Here is a 14,306-nt window from a genome sequence, read left to right on the forward strand (position 1 = left end):
TCAGATATTGTGAAGAACTGTTTCAAAAGGAAAAAAAGCCAGCATATATAAGAGTTTTTGCTGGAAAAAACGTCTTGTAGTCAAACATCAAAAGATTACTGCTAATCACAGAAGACAGACTTCTCAAGTTACTGATTTTTAGTGCTTTTCCATGTATGTGAAAGGGAGCTTCCTGGGGTTCAGAGGGTAAAGAATCTCCCTGAAATGGGACCTGGGTTTGATCCCTGGGTAAGGAAGATTCCCTGGAAAAAGGAATGGTCTTTCCAGGAGTCATGTACATGGCCCATAAAGAACTCTGAATGCCAAAGAATTGATCATTTTGAATTGTGATGCAGGAGAAGACTCTTGAGAGTCTCTTGGGACAACAAGGAGATCAAATCCGTCCATCCTAAAGGATAAATCAACCTTGAATATTTATTGGAAGAACTGATGCTGAAGCTGAAGCTCCAATACTTTGGCCACCAGATGCGAAGAGCTGACTCACTGGAAAAGACCCTAAGGCTGGGAAAGATTGAAGGCAAGAGGAGAAAGGGACAACAGAGGATGAGATGGTTGGACAGAATCACCAACTCAATGGACATGAATTTGAGCAAACTCTGGGAGATAGTGAAGGATGAGAAAGCCTTGTGTGCTGCAGTCCATGGAGCTGCAAAAAGTCAGACAGGACCTATCGACTGAAAAACAACAATGTATAGGAAGACACAAGAGTCCAGGGTCATTGGCATTATTCCTTAGATATGCATCTCAACTATACAGAGCCACTATCCTGATTTTCCTCCATCCCGAATTGCCCCCGGGGGCACCACTGAAGGGCTGCTGCAAAGACTGATGGATTGATGGTGGGCAACATATATTGTTTATTGGATTAGCAGGTGATATTCTCTGTTTTGGGGCTTCCTGGGTGGCATGGTGGTAAAGAATCCATCTGCCAAGCAGGAGATATGGGTTTGATTCCTGGGTTAGGAAGATCCCCTGGAGAAGAAAATGGTAACCCACACCAATATTCTTGCCTAGAGAATCCCTTGGATTGTGAGGAGCCTGGTGGGCTGGAGTCCATGGGATCACAAAGAATCAAACACAGTTTATTGACTGAGCAGGCACACATTCTTTGTTTACTAAAATGGCAGGTGACATTCTTTGTCCATATATATATATATATATATATATATATATATATATACTATTTAGAAGTATAATATTATGTAAAAGAAATTTATGATTAAAAAGTAACTTAAGGGACTTCCCTGGAGGTCTAGTGGTTAAGGCTCCATACTTCCACTGATGTGGGATAAATCCCTGCTGGAGGAACTAAGATTCCACATTCCATAGAAAAAAAAATTTATAAAGTGATAATGTTTTTGGTATTTTCAGGTGTCAGAGTCATTATGGCTTTATCTACAAAATGTAGAAATAGTAATTTGATCCTTGTCTACCATTTAAGCAATTGTTTAAAAAATTTTATTTGATTGCTTTGACATTTATGAATTCAGTTAGCCCCTCCTCTCCTCATACAGAGATCAGATAACCTGGTTAATTGCCTTGCTTTTTACCTCTCAGTCCCTCATCAGTCATAAACACTTAGGATCAACAGAATTTTCAATAGGCATTTGGGAATTGTGCAGACTTTATTTTATAAACATTTTGAGACTATAGACTATATATCAAATAACATTTGGTATGGAGGGTAAAGAATAAAATTTTTATTAGGATGAAGAATAGAATTTCCACAAAATGCTAAAGAACGTAGAAAGGTAGAAAAATTCCTCCTCCCCAACAATAGAAGATGGATTAATATAATCTCATGATGTGAATTAATGTCAATATTTTTCTTGAATTGTTGTTTCCTCTTATAAAGTGAAAACCTTTAATTTGTCAGACCATCCTTGGGAATGAATGGATGAATCTTGTGAGAACTGCGTCCTTTGCACTGTCTTGTGGGACACCATTTACATCCTTAGTTAAGCCATTAAAAGGCTTACTGGTCTGAGTTGCTATTAAGATTCTTCTCTTCAATGGCCCGACAGTGCATGGATCTTTGAATTATAAATAATTCTAAATTATTAAAATTTTAATTAAACAATTAAACAATTGTTCTATGTTAACTGGCATTGTGTCCTGCCAAAAGGCAGAATTTTGAAAATGAATATACTCTTATGATGTGAAATGATTTCAATATTTTCCTTTAGTATTGAGCTTTTAAAACTTATAAAAATAATCTTTGAATTGTTTTTCTGAACTTGGGAGTTTTTGCATAATATTGTCATTTTGAGATTTGGTTTTAAAAATACTATGATAGAAAGTTGTGGCAAGTCAAGATTCCTCTCCCCACATATACTCCCCACATGCTTAAGAGAAGACTCACTTATTTTCTTTTTCAGACCTTTTATTACTTTTTAAAATGAGAAGTGCCATATTAATTGCTTAAAAGTAGGTGTCAAATTCAGAAGGTGATTTGGATACAGGCAGGTATTTATTTACTGTATCTAGCAGATGCCTCCAGACTATGTGAATTTAGACAGCCTAAGTCTCAGGTTTTTCTTCTGCAGTGTATCTACATCATAAGGTTGGTGTAAGGGTTTAAAAAAAATAGGCATATTAATTATTCCACACATTCCAAAGGCACATACTCAACATCAAATCAATACTTACCAATATATAAGAATACAGAATGGTGGGCTTCCCTGGTGGTTCGGGGGTAAAGAATCCACCTGCCAATGCAGTGGTGTGAGTTTGATTCCCCAATCTGGGAAGATCCCACATGCCTGGGAGCAAGTTAGCCTGGGCAACACAATTCTTGAGTCTGTGCTCTAGAGCCTGGGAGCCAAAACTCCTGGGCCCACGTGCTGCAGCCACAGAAGCCTGCGTGCCCTAGAACCTGTGCTCCACAGCAAGAAAAGCCACGGCCATGAGAAGCCCAGGTTCCACAGCTAGAGAGGAGCCCCTGCCTGCTGCAGCTAGAGAAAAGCCCTTACAGCAACAAGGACCCAGGACAGCCAGCAATAAATAAGTAAATAAATAGAATGATTAAAAGCACACAGTGTGGCCATAAAAGTGAGTCTCCCTTTACCTGTAGGTTGAAATCTTCCATGTTCTGCTCGTCCCCATTTGTGTTCTGCCTCTTCCTCTCACACCAATCCTATGGGGTAGTCATATTCCTACTGTACGACAAGAGAAAGCACTCAGTAACTGTTAGTGAAAAGATATTAGCAATCGAACAGCAAATTTTTGAAGGATTTTGTTGTTAAAATTTTTTTATTTTTATTTTTTTTTTTTTGTTTTTTTTTTTTTTTTGGGGGGTGATAGTTTCCAGCTTAAGTCAATTTTATTTATAAAAACAAAAATAACTGGAGGATGGTTACTTTACAATGTTGTGTTAATTTCTGCCATACAGCAACGGGAACCAGCCATAAGAACACATATACCCTCCCTTTTGAGCCTTCCTCCTATCCCCACCATCCCCCATCCCACCCTCTAGGTCTTGCAGAGACCAAACTGGGTTCCCTGTGTTACATAATAGCTTCCCATCAGCCATCTATTTTACAATGTTAGTGTATGCAAGTCAATACTACTTTCTCGATTTTTCCCCCCTCATGTTCCTCCTCTGTGTCTACAAATCTGTTCTCTATATCTGCTTCTCTATTCTTACTCTGTAAATAGATTCAACATATATACAAAGTAATAATATTGTTGTTGATCAGTTGCTAAGTCGTGTCCAACTCTTTTTTAAATGATACTGTTCACCTCCGTGACTGCAGCTCCCAGGATCTCCTTCTGGAATCTTTACACCCCTGCTCCACTTCTTCTTTCTAAAGTGCCTAACCCTGTAGTAATTCTACATTTTCCTTCTCTTAAAATCTGTACATTCACTAAAGGCTTACATAAATGATAATAAAAAGAAAAAAAAAACCACATCAGTTCAGTTCAGTCGCTCAGTTGTGTCCCAACTTTGCGACCCCATGGACTGCAGAATGCCAGGCATCACTGTCCATCACCAACTCCCAGAATTTACCCCAACTCATGTCCATTGAGTCAGTGATGGCATCCCACAAACTTATCCTCTGTTGCCTCTTCTCCTCCTGCCTTCAATCTTTCCCAGCATCAGGGTCTTTTCAAATGAGTCGGCTCTTCCATCAGGTGGCCAAAGTATTGGAGTTTCAGCTTCAACATCAGTCCTTCCAATGAATATTCAGGACTGATCTCCTTTAGAATGGACTGGTTGGACTCCTTGCAGTCCAAAGGATTCTCAAGAGTCTTCTCCAACACCACAGTTCAAGAGCATCAATTCTTCGGCGCTCAGCTTTCTTCACAGTCCAACTCTCACATCCATACATGACCACTGGAAAAACCATAGCCTTGACTAGATGGACCTTTATTGGCAAAGTAATGTCTCTGCTTTTTAATATGTTATCTAGGTTGGTCATGGCTTTCCTTTCAAGGAGTGTCTTTTAATTTCATGGCTGCAATCACCATCTGCAGTGATTTTGGAGCCCAAAAAAATAAAGTCTGACACTGTTTCCACTGTTTTCCATCTATTTGCCATGAAGAGATGGGACCAGATGCCATGATCTTAGTTTTCTGAATGTTGAGCTTTAAGCCAACTTTTTCACTCTCCTCTTTCACTTTCATCAAGAGGCTCTTTAGTTCTTCTTCACTTTTTGCCATAAGGGTGGTGTCATCTGCATATCTGAGGTTATTGCTATTTCTCTCAGCAATCTTGATTCCAGCTTCTGCTGCAACCAGCCCAGCATTTCTCATGATATACTGTACATATAAGTTAAATAAGCAGGTTGACAATACACAGCCTTGATGTACTCCTTTTCCTATTTGGAACCAGTCTGCTGTTCCATGTCCAGTTCTAACTGTTGCTTCCTGACCTGCATACCCAGTTCTCAGCAGGCAGGGCAGGTGATCTGGTATTCCCATCTCTTTCAGAATTTTCCACAGTTTATTTTGATCCACCCAGTCAAAGGTTTTGGCATAGTTAATACAGCAGAAATAGATGTCTCTCTGGAACTCTATTGCTTTTTCCATGATCCAGCGGATGTTGGCAATTTGATCTCTGGTCCCTCTGCCTTTTCTAAAACCAGCTTGAACATCAGGAAGTTCATGGTTCACATACTGTTGAAGTCTGGCTTGGAGAATTTTGAGCACTACTTTACTAGCATGTGAGATGAGTGCAATTGTGCCGTAGTTTGAGCTTTGTTTGGCATTACCTTTCTTAGGCATTGGAATGAACAGTAAGCTTTTCCAGTCCTGTGGCCACTGCTGAGTTTTCCAAATTTGCTGCCATATTGAGTGCAGCACTTTCACAGCATCATCTTTCAGGATTTGAAAGAGCTCAACTGGAATTCCATCACCTCCACTAGCTTTGTTCACAGTCATGCTTCCTAAGGCCCACTTGACTTCGCATTCCAGGATGTCTGGCTCTAGGTGAGTGATCACACCATCGTGATTACCTGGGTTGTGAAGATCTTTTTTGTACAGTTCTTCTGTGTATTCTTGCCACCTCTTCTTAATATCTTCTGCTTCTGTTAGGTCCATACCATTTCTGTCCTTTATTGAGCCCAGCTCTGCAAAAAATGTTCCCTTGGTATCTCTAATTTTCTCGAAGAATTCTCCCATCTTTCCCATTCTATTGTTTGGGGGGGGGGCGGGGAAAAAGCCAGCTAGATCTGGGTTTAAATATCTATTCTGCTATTGAACTAACTGTGTGACTTTTTGCAATACATTTTTTTCTTCGGGCATCACCTGTGTCTAATCGATAAATTAGGAAAATCACCTCATTAATTAATTGAGAAGATTAAATAAGCTATTTTTAAGCCCCCCCCCAGTGCTTAGTGGGAAACTCAATACCAACTTTCTCATTGGCTTCAAGACATAAAATTACCAATCATTTTTTTGCATTTGCGATAGGTGTCACACATCAGTGTAAATGTGTGGGGAGGGGAATACTAGTAGGATAAAAAAGGTCTTCCTGGTATTACCATAAACTATCCCTGGAAGCATACAGAAAACTTTGTTTCCCAAAGATATGCCTAATCCTGATTATGCAGAACATAGCTCTACTTATTTTCTTAAATTCTTCTCAGTTGTTATTGGTATTATTTGTACTACATTTCAATTTATATATATATATATGATATATATCAACATAAATATTTGCCTGTCACCAACATGTGAAGTAAAAGCAAGTTTTGCAAGATGTTTTGTAAGATTTTTATTGTAACTCTTTTTAGCTTTTCCTGTGAGGCATCTATCAGAGTGTTTCTTTATCCATGTCAGAGGAAGGGCATCCAGAAAATCAAATCTAATTTAATTTTTCTTAAAAAAAAAATAAAGGTAGGCTTGGAAGAGACTGAGAAACAGCTGTCTTGGCTGCATTAAAAGCTGAGGATTAGTAGCAATGTTCTGACTTGAAATTTAGGTCTTGTGATTTCTTTCCAGGAGATTTTTTACTGCATGAGAAACCTGTCTGTAATGGCCTTATTATTTAATTCAATCTTAATTGGATATAAACCGTTAAAATCTGAGGGATTGTTGGAAGGCCTAAAAGTACACAAAGTTTTCTTTTCTTTTCTTTTTAATGGTAATATCAATCACCTAGAAGAGGGAAATGTCCTTCGCCAAGACACTAAACCCTTGCAGCATATTTTACGTTCATTTTGCATTTCTTTCAAATTTTAAAGTTTCAGGGACCTAAAATTTAATCTCTAGAGTATATGTTCTGCCTAGGGGAAGATTCAGCCATTTTCAAAAGTAGGCTAGGCTTTTGTGCTCAGTGATGTATATTTTAGGAATTCTCCACGTGGCTTCATTAGTATGTCTTCATTGCTAAGAGAGATGATTCAGGCTTCATCTCATAATAAGACCCCTTGGAAACAAACAGGATGCTAAGGAACCTACATACGGTGAACACCGGCTCCCTTAAAAAGCCGTAATTTGGCCAGAATCCCTGAGCGCTATCAAGCCACCGCCTGATGGAGAAGCAAATGCCCAGAGTGTTTTCCTGTGTGAAAGATGTAAATGACCGGCTTGGCGAGAAAGCTAGGGAAAAAGGGTTCTTTGGGTCACTCACTGCTTCCAGTCCGGTCGCCGACATTCGGAGAACATTCAAAGGGTGTGAGGTAGGACCATTTCTATTGTTATCCCGGCTGAGACAAAGGCTGGGTGGTGGTGGGGAGAGGGGGGCGGGCAAGTGGTGCCCATCCTCTCCGTTGCATGGGTTGGGCAAGGACGGGAGGGATGGCAGGGCGGGACTTGTTTTGTTTTGCTTTGCAGCCGGCTTTCCCCGAGTCCATCCCGCCCCCGCCCGGAGCGCAGCGAGGACGCGGCGAGGCAGCCGCAGCGGCCTCTGCGTCAGGAGGCGGCGGGGCGGGGAGGTGCGGCGCCCGACCGGGCGACCTGCCTCGTGTCCCCTGGCGCCCGCAGCCTCTCCCTCCCCCGCAGCCTGTCGGCGGCCGCAGATCGGGCGGGCCGGGCACGTGGGCGCCTCCGTCACACCCTCACTCATACACACACACACACACACACACCCGCGCGCACGCACCCGCGCGCCTGCATCCCGTGCTCTCTCCCTGGCCGACACACAGACGCTCACGAGTCGCTCCTGGCCCCGGCCCGCAGGACAGCGACCCCCCTCCACCCAGACTCCGGGCCCGCCCTCGGCCAGCAGCGCCTGCTCTCCAGACGGCTCCTCGCGCCCGCGGGTCACAGCCACCTGGCCCAACTCTCTGGCCACTGCTGCTACTGTCGGCACTTGGAAACAGCCCAGAGGCGCCCGGCCAAGGCACCCTGAGGGTGAGGACACGCTCCTACCACTGAGGGCACGGTTTAGGTAGGGTGGGGCTCACCACTAGGCACCCTGTAGCCCGGGACCCGGGAAGCGAGCGGAATTGATGCCTGAATGCTGGGAAGGACTCTGGATGTGTCCGGGGGGTGAGGGGAGGCAGGACGGCTCCAAAGCCCCGGGAGGGCCAAGCTGGGCTCGGCGGGCGGGCGACCCTTCCGGCTCTGCGTCCTGCACCTGTGCACAGTCAGGGTGGGGAGTGGGGGCTAGGAGCGGCGCGTAACGGGGAAGCACATGGGTCGAAACGTGCCGCCATCCTTCCTTCCTTCTTGTGACCGCAGCATCCCCGAGAGACTAGTTGTTACCAAGTCAAATTAGGGCTGGCCGCAGGGTGGGGTCCGACTGGGCCAGTCGGAAAGTTGCGAGGGTCGGAGTGGAGCAAAGCGCTTCCAAGGTTCTAGGTGAGTTGGAAGCCGATCCTCGTGCGGGTGGGCGGTGGGGCGGGGAGAGGAGCCAATCTCATTCCTCATTCGCTTTTGGGGGCTTTTGCAACTGCTGAAGGCGACTACCTAAGGCGGGGTGGTTTCACGTGACTCCCGCTCCCTTTTGCCCGAGGCATCCTGCGTTAAATGGTCCCAAAGTGGGGCCTTTCTCCCGCACCAGGCACGCGCGGCTCCCCAAGAAAAGCACAGCTTGTGGGTTTCTGCGCCTCCAGGAACTGGAGAGGGTGTTGGTGAGGGTGTCGGTGCTGGGATTTAAAGGAGAGGATGGCAGAGATTGGAAACCCAGACCGTTTCTACGTTTCACGAACTCGGCGGGTTTGTGCGTGTCCTGGGCAAGAGGACCGTTTTGAGACTTTACGTCGGAACGCGCCTTGTAAATATAAATGGATCAAAAACGTCCGACCTGTTCTGGGGACAGGTGTGACCCACCCGCTCTCAAGAGGCCGCAGCGGCGGGAATCTCTTTCCGTTGAGCAGAGAAGCGGCGTGCGTGGCGCGTTCACAGCGAGCGCGGAACCCGGGCTCGCGCTCTCTGGCGCTGAGTTCTCCCGGATCCATTCTCTCACCTCGGGGAGAAACAGTGGAGTAGGACGAGGCGGGGTCCGCACTCGGCGCGGTGACGTCAGCAGTGTTTGGGTGCTTATGCAAATGAGGCTGCAACCGTTCTCCTCGGACCGGCCGTTTCCCCTCCAGGTCTTAAAGGTACACTCAGGCTCAGGCTGCGCCGTTTGTTTGGTTCACTGCCCAGCAACAGGAGAGGACCGGAGGAGTTGCGTTCTGTGCTACGTTTAGGCTTTTTGTCTCCCAGTTTTTAAAGCAGTCTTATACCTGTCATTGCCTGGTTGTCGTCCCAGAACACAGGGAACAATGTGTTTGCTTTAAGAAATATCATTTTCTGACGAATAACCCAATCGCCTAGTCTCAGTTCTGCAAGAACCACACTCCAGCTTGTCTTCAACGTCTAGTATTGGGTTGGACTTGTAGTAGGTGTTTAATAAATACTTGTTGATGGACTCGAGGGTGTGTGGATTTCTCTTATTAAATATGGAATATTCAACCAGCAAAATAGTCTTTTGTGTGTGTGTGTGAATATGAGTGACTTTTGCTTCTTACATGATCAATGATCCATCTATATTGGTTAGCGTAAAATATATTATCAATATATTACTGAAATCTTTGACTTTGCCAACAAGTGAAAAGAGCACTGTGCGTTTCCCGCCGCCCCCCCCCCCCCCCCAAGAAAGACAGGAAATACGTGTTTTACAAGGAAGACAACCTCATCGTTTGTTGACAAGTTTTCTTTTTCTGATTGCACGTTATATACTTGATTTGAGAATTACTTTGGTGACTCAGATGGTAAAGAATCTGCCTGCAATGCAGGAGACCCGGGTTCAATCCCTGGGTTGGAAAAGCCCTTGGAGAAGAAAATGAAAACACACTCCAGTGTTCTTGCCTGGAGGATTCCATGGACAGAGGAGCCAGGCGGCTACAGTCGATGGGGTGGCAGTCTAACACGACTGAGCGACTTTCACTTTATATTTAAATATATGTAACTTGATACTGTATTTTAATAGTATTAAGAAAGGTATTTATGTTTTTAGGAAATAAGTGCTATGTCATCCAATAAATCAGAAATACTGTCAGTCTAGTTCAAGTTGCTATAACAAATTACCATAAGCTGGATGGCTTATAAATAAAAGAAATTTATTTGTCACAATTCTAGAGGGTGGTTCAAGATCAAGGTGCATCAGATTCCATGTCTGGTGGGAGCCTGCTTCCTGGTACATAGAGGATGCTTTCTCACTGTGTTCTCACATGGTGGAACAGGCTAGTTAGTTCTCTAGAGGCTGTTATTAACCCCTAAAGGCTTCACCTCTTAATACCATCACATTGAGGTTAGAATTTCAACATATATGGGATGGAGGGAGGACTCAAACATTCAAACCATAGCAAATAGTAAAGAATTTTTAAATTGGATGGTAGCTATTTGAGATACCAGTAATCAGGTGAGATGCCTTAGTTGTTATTGAAATTTTAAATTAAGTTAAAATAATTAGTAAAACCTAAACTTCAAAAGCATTAGTTTACCCAATGATCACAGTTCAAATTTTGCTGGGTACATGTTAGAAAATAGGCTTCCCCTGTCATAACATAAGACTTTTGTTTGAGATGACAATAAATTTGCATTCCTTTGAACTCTGGGGTTATCATACAGGTAATTAAAAAATCATTGACTTAGAATGATAGACCTGACTTTTGGTGATGAAAAGCACCACAAACTTTCACTTCTTAATTTACTTCTCAACTTCTTTTGAAGAGTTCTTTAACCCCTTTATTACTGTATACATATACATGATGGGCTGTGTTAATATATTCCTATGCAAAGTCGATTTTAAAATAGTTTCTGAGCAGATGGTATTATTAACAAAATCCATGAGCATAGTCTCATGTGTGCAAACATTCAAGGTTACATAGCAGGAATCCTTAGGTTTATTTCCAGTTTTGCCTGTAACTTAAAACAAGTCCTAACTACTCTTGTGGATATAGTGAGTAAATAATTTTTAATAAACAAATTTATCTGCTTATACATTAACTTTGACCAATAATAATTGTCTCATATTTCTTGCTGAACAGCAAGCCCTAGAGTATGGTACATGGTAGTTTTAAATGCACAGTACCACTTGATATACTGGGCTTTCCAAATGACTCAGTGGTAAAGAATCCACCTGCCATTGCAGGAGACACAGGAGATGGAGGTTCAGTCCCTGGGTTGGGAAGATCCCCTGGAGGAGGGCATGGCAACCCACTTCAGTATTCTTGCCTGGAAAATCCCGTGCATAGAGGAGCCTGTCACTCTGAAGTCTGTAAGGTAACAAAGAATTGAACACAACTTAGCGACTGAGCACCCACACAAGCATATAGGATAGGACTATCCTATATGATAGGATAGAACTGTTTTATAGAACTGTTGATATAGGATAGAACTGTTTTCAGTTTTGAAGGTCAGTTTTTTTACGTGTGGTTAATGTGCCCTTCGGAGAAGGCAATGGCAACCCACTCCAATACTCTTGCCTGGAAAATCCCATGGACGGAGGAGCCTGGTAGGCTGCAGTCCATGGGGTCGCTAAGAGTCAGACATGACTGAGCAACTTCACTTTCACTTTTCACTTTCCTGCATTGGAGAAGGAAATGGCAACCCACTCCAGTGTTCTTGCCTGAGAATCCCAGGGACGGGGGAGCCTGGTGGGCTGCCCTCTATGGGGTCGCACAGAGTCGGACATGACTGAAACGACTTAGCAGCAGCAGCAGCAGCAGCAGCAGCAATGTGCCCTTATATCCTTTCACATAAGATTAATTGATGGCCATCTTTGAATAGAATGTTTAACTTGGAAGCTTTTTCACCTATCAGATTGGCAAAGATCAAAAAGATTACTCACTCTTACTGAAGAAGACAGAGGGAACCAGGAACTATGATACTTTGCTTTTGGTAGTGCAAATTGAGACAGCTTTTATAAAGGGTAGATCGTCAATTTTTACTAAAATGATAAAAGTATATACCTTTTGATCAAGCAGTTCCACTTCTAGGAATTTATTCTACAGATACATAAATATCAGATACATAAAGTGAGTTGCTTGACTATTTGAAGCAAACTTTTAGAAATAACCTGTATATGACATTCTCATCCCATGAGCTATCATATGATCATTAAACACACACACACACACAATAAGCTATTGAGAGCAAAAGTTTTAAAAGATCTTTACAGTGAAAAATCAAGCTGCAGAATAATACATATAGTATACAGTAATAGTGATGTAAAAAACACGGGTAGATGGAAAGAAAACACATAGTAGCTTTTAATGTGCATATTAACTTGATTATATACCAAATATCTGTGGAGGAATTTGGTGACATAGAAAGATAGGGGTGGGGCTAGATGTGCTCTGAAAAAAGAGTGGGAAGACATTTTTCACTCTGTGCCTACCATTTTACTGTGTTCAGTCAGTTCAATTCAGTTCAGTCACTCAGTTGTGTTCAACTCTTGGCAACCCCATGGACTGCAGCTCGCCAGGCTTCCCTGTCCATCACCAACTCCTGGAGCTTGCTCAAACTCCTGTCCATTGAGTCGGTGATGCCATCCAGCCACTCATCCTCTGTCTTCCCCTTCTCCTATGGAGTTCAATCATTCCCAGCATCAGGCTCTTTTCAAATGAGTGGGCTCTTCACATCAGGTGGTCAAAGTATTGGAGTTTCAGCTTCAGCATCAGTGCTTCCAATGAATATTCAGGACTGATTTCCTTTAAGATGGACTGGCTGGACCTCCTTGCAGTCCAAGGGACTCTCAAGAGTCTTCTCCAACACCACAGTTCAAAAGCATCAATTCTTTGGTGCTCAGCTTTCTTCACAGTCCAACTCTCACATCCATACATGACTACTGGAAAAACCATGGCTTTGACTAGATGGACCTTTGTTGGTAAAGTAATGTCTCTGCTTTCTAATATGCTGTCTAGGTTGGTCATAACTTTTCTTCCAAGGAGCAAGCGTCTTTTAATTTCATGGCTGCAGTCACCATCTGTGGTGATTTTTGAATCCCCCCCCCCCAAAAAAAAAATAAAGTCTCTCACTGTTTCCATTATTTCCCCATCTATTTCCCATTAAGTGATGGGACCAGATGCCATGATCTTAGTTTTCTCAAGCCAACTTTTTCATGCTCCTCTTTCACTTTCATCAAAAGGCTCTTTAGTTCTTCGATTTCTGCCATAAGTGTGGTGTCATCTGCATATCTGAGGTTGTTGATATTTCTCTCCACAATCTTGATTCCAGCTTGTGCTTCATCCAGTTCAGCATTTCTTATGAGATATGCTACGTATAAGTTAAATAAGCAGGGTGACAATATACAGCCTTGATGTACTCCTTTCCCAAATTTGAACCAGTTTGTTGTCTCATGTCTAGTTCTGGTGCTTCTTGACCTGCATACAGATTTCTCAGGAGGCAGGTCAGATGGTCTGATATTACCACCTCTTTAAGAATTTTTAAGTTTGTTGTGATGTACACAGTCGGGCTTTGGCATAGTCAATAGGATTATACATTGGAAGTGACAAATAGATTCAAGGGATTAGATCTGATAGAGTGCCTGTAGAAGTATGGATGGAGGTTCGTGACATTGTACAGGAGGCAGTGGTCAAGACCATCCCCAAGAAAAAGAAATGCAAAAAGGCAAATGGTTTACTATGTTACTTATTCTAAATATAGATTTTAAAATATTCTTAAGTGAAGCCAGTAGCAAATAAAAGATACTCTTGGGAAAACAGTTTCTAGGCGTCAGATGCCATCAAATGATTAAGGTATAAAAGTCAATGGATATTTTGACTCTGATTTTTGTAGTTTCTAAATTTAAAGAAGTTTCCTATATTCAGTATTCTTAGTAATAAAATTGTATTAGGGCAGCACATGGGATTTAATGAATTCACTAAAATTAACCAGTTATATCAGTATAAAAATGCATATTTTAGTGAGTTGACAGATATTTTAAAGGAAAAAATTGAGATGGTTATAGATTCATATGTAGTTGTTAAGAAATAATTATATAAGATAATATATGTTTGTAAGAAATAATACAGAGAGTCCTTGTGTGCCCTTTATACAGTTTTATGCAAGTGTAACATTTTGCAAAACTATACTACAAATCATAATTAGAATATTGACATTGATAAAGCAGCATGCAGGATAGTTCCATCACTGTAAGGATCCCTCTGTGGCCCTTTCATAAGCACAACCACTTCTTTCCTGTCCCCAATCTCTCCTTAAATTATGGTAATCACTAATCTATTATTCATGTTTGTTGTCTTGTCTTTTCAAGAATGTTGTGTAAGTAGAATCATATAGTAAGTATGCACCCTTTTGGGATTGGCTTCTTCCATTCAGCATAATTGTCTGTAGATTCATCTAAGCTGTTGTGTGTATTGGTAGTTTTGTGTTTTTTTTTTTTTCTGAGTAGTATTTTATGGTATGGATTT

General features: G+C 42.3%; 1 protein-coding gene and 1 long non-coding RNA gene across 6 annotated transcripts in view; one reads left to right on the forward strand and one right to left on the reverse strand.

Moving 5' to 3' along the window:
• LOC113893315 overlaps positions 1-7,172 on the reverse strand; it is a 39,364-nt gene extending 32,192 nt beyond the window's left edge. Inside the window, exons 1-2 of the long non-coding RNA XR_003511282.1 lie at positions 7,076-7,172; positions 3,068-3,158 (exon numbers count right to left, since the gene is read on the reverse strand). This is a non-coding gene — a long non-coding RNA (uncharacterized LOC113893315). The remainder of the gene's footprint in view (positions 1-3,067; positions 3,159-7,075) is intronic.
• The window catches only part of SLC6A15 (solute carrier family 6 member 15), a 57,244-nt gene continuing 49,768 nt past the window's right edge, over positions 6,831-14,306 (forward strand). Inside the window, exons 1-2 of one of the 5 annotated variants that reach the window (XM_027543225.1) lie at positions 6,831-7,124; positions 7,624-7,797. The gene's annotated coding sequence lies outside the window, so the exon portion shown is untranslated. The other 4 variants (XM_027543226.1, XM_027543224.1, XM_027543227.1 and 1 more) reach the window with 4 other exon arrangements.

This window comes from Bos indicus x Bos taurus, chromosome 5, assembly GCF_003369695.1.
Source record: "Bos indicus x Bos taurus breed Angus x Brahman F1 hybrid chromosome 5, Bos_hybrid_MaternalHap_v2.0, whole genome shotgun sequence".
NCBI lineage: Eukaryota > Metazoa > Chordata > Mammalia > Artiodactyla > Bovidae > Bos > Bos indicus x Bos taurus.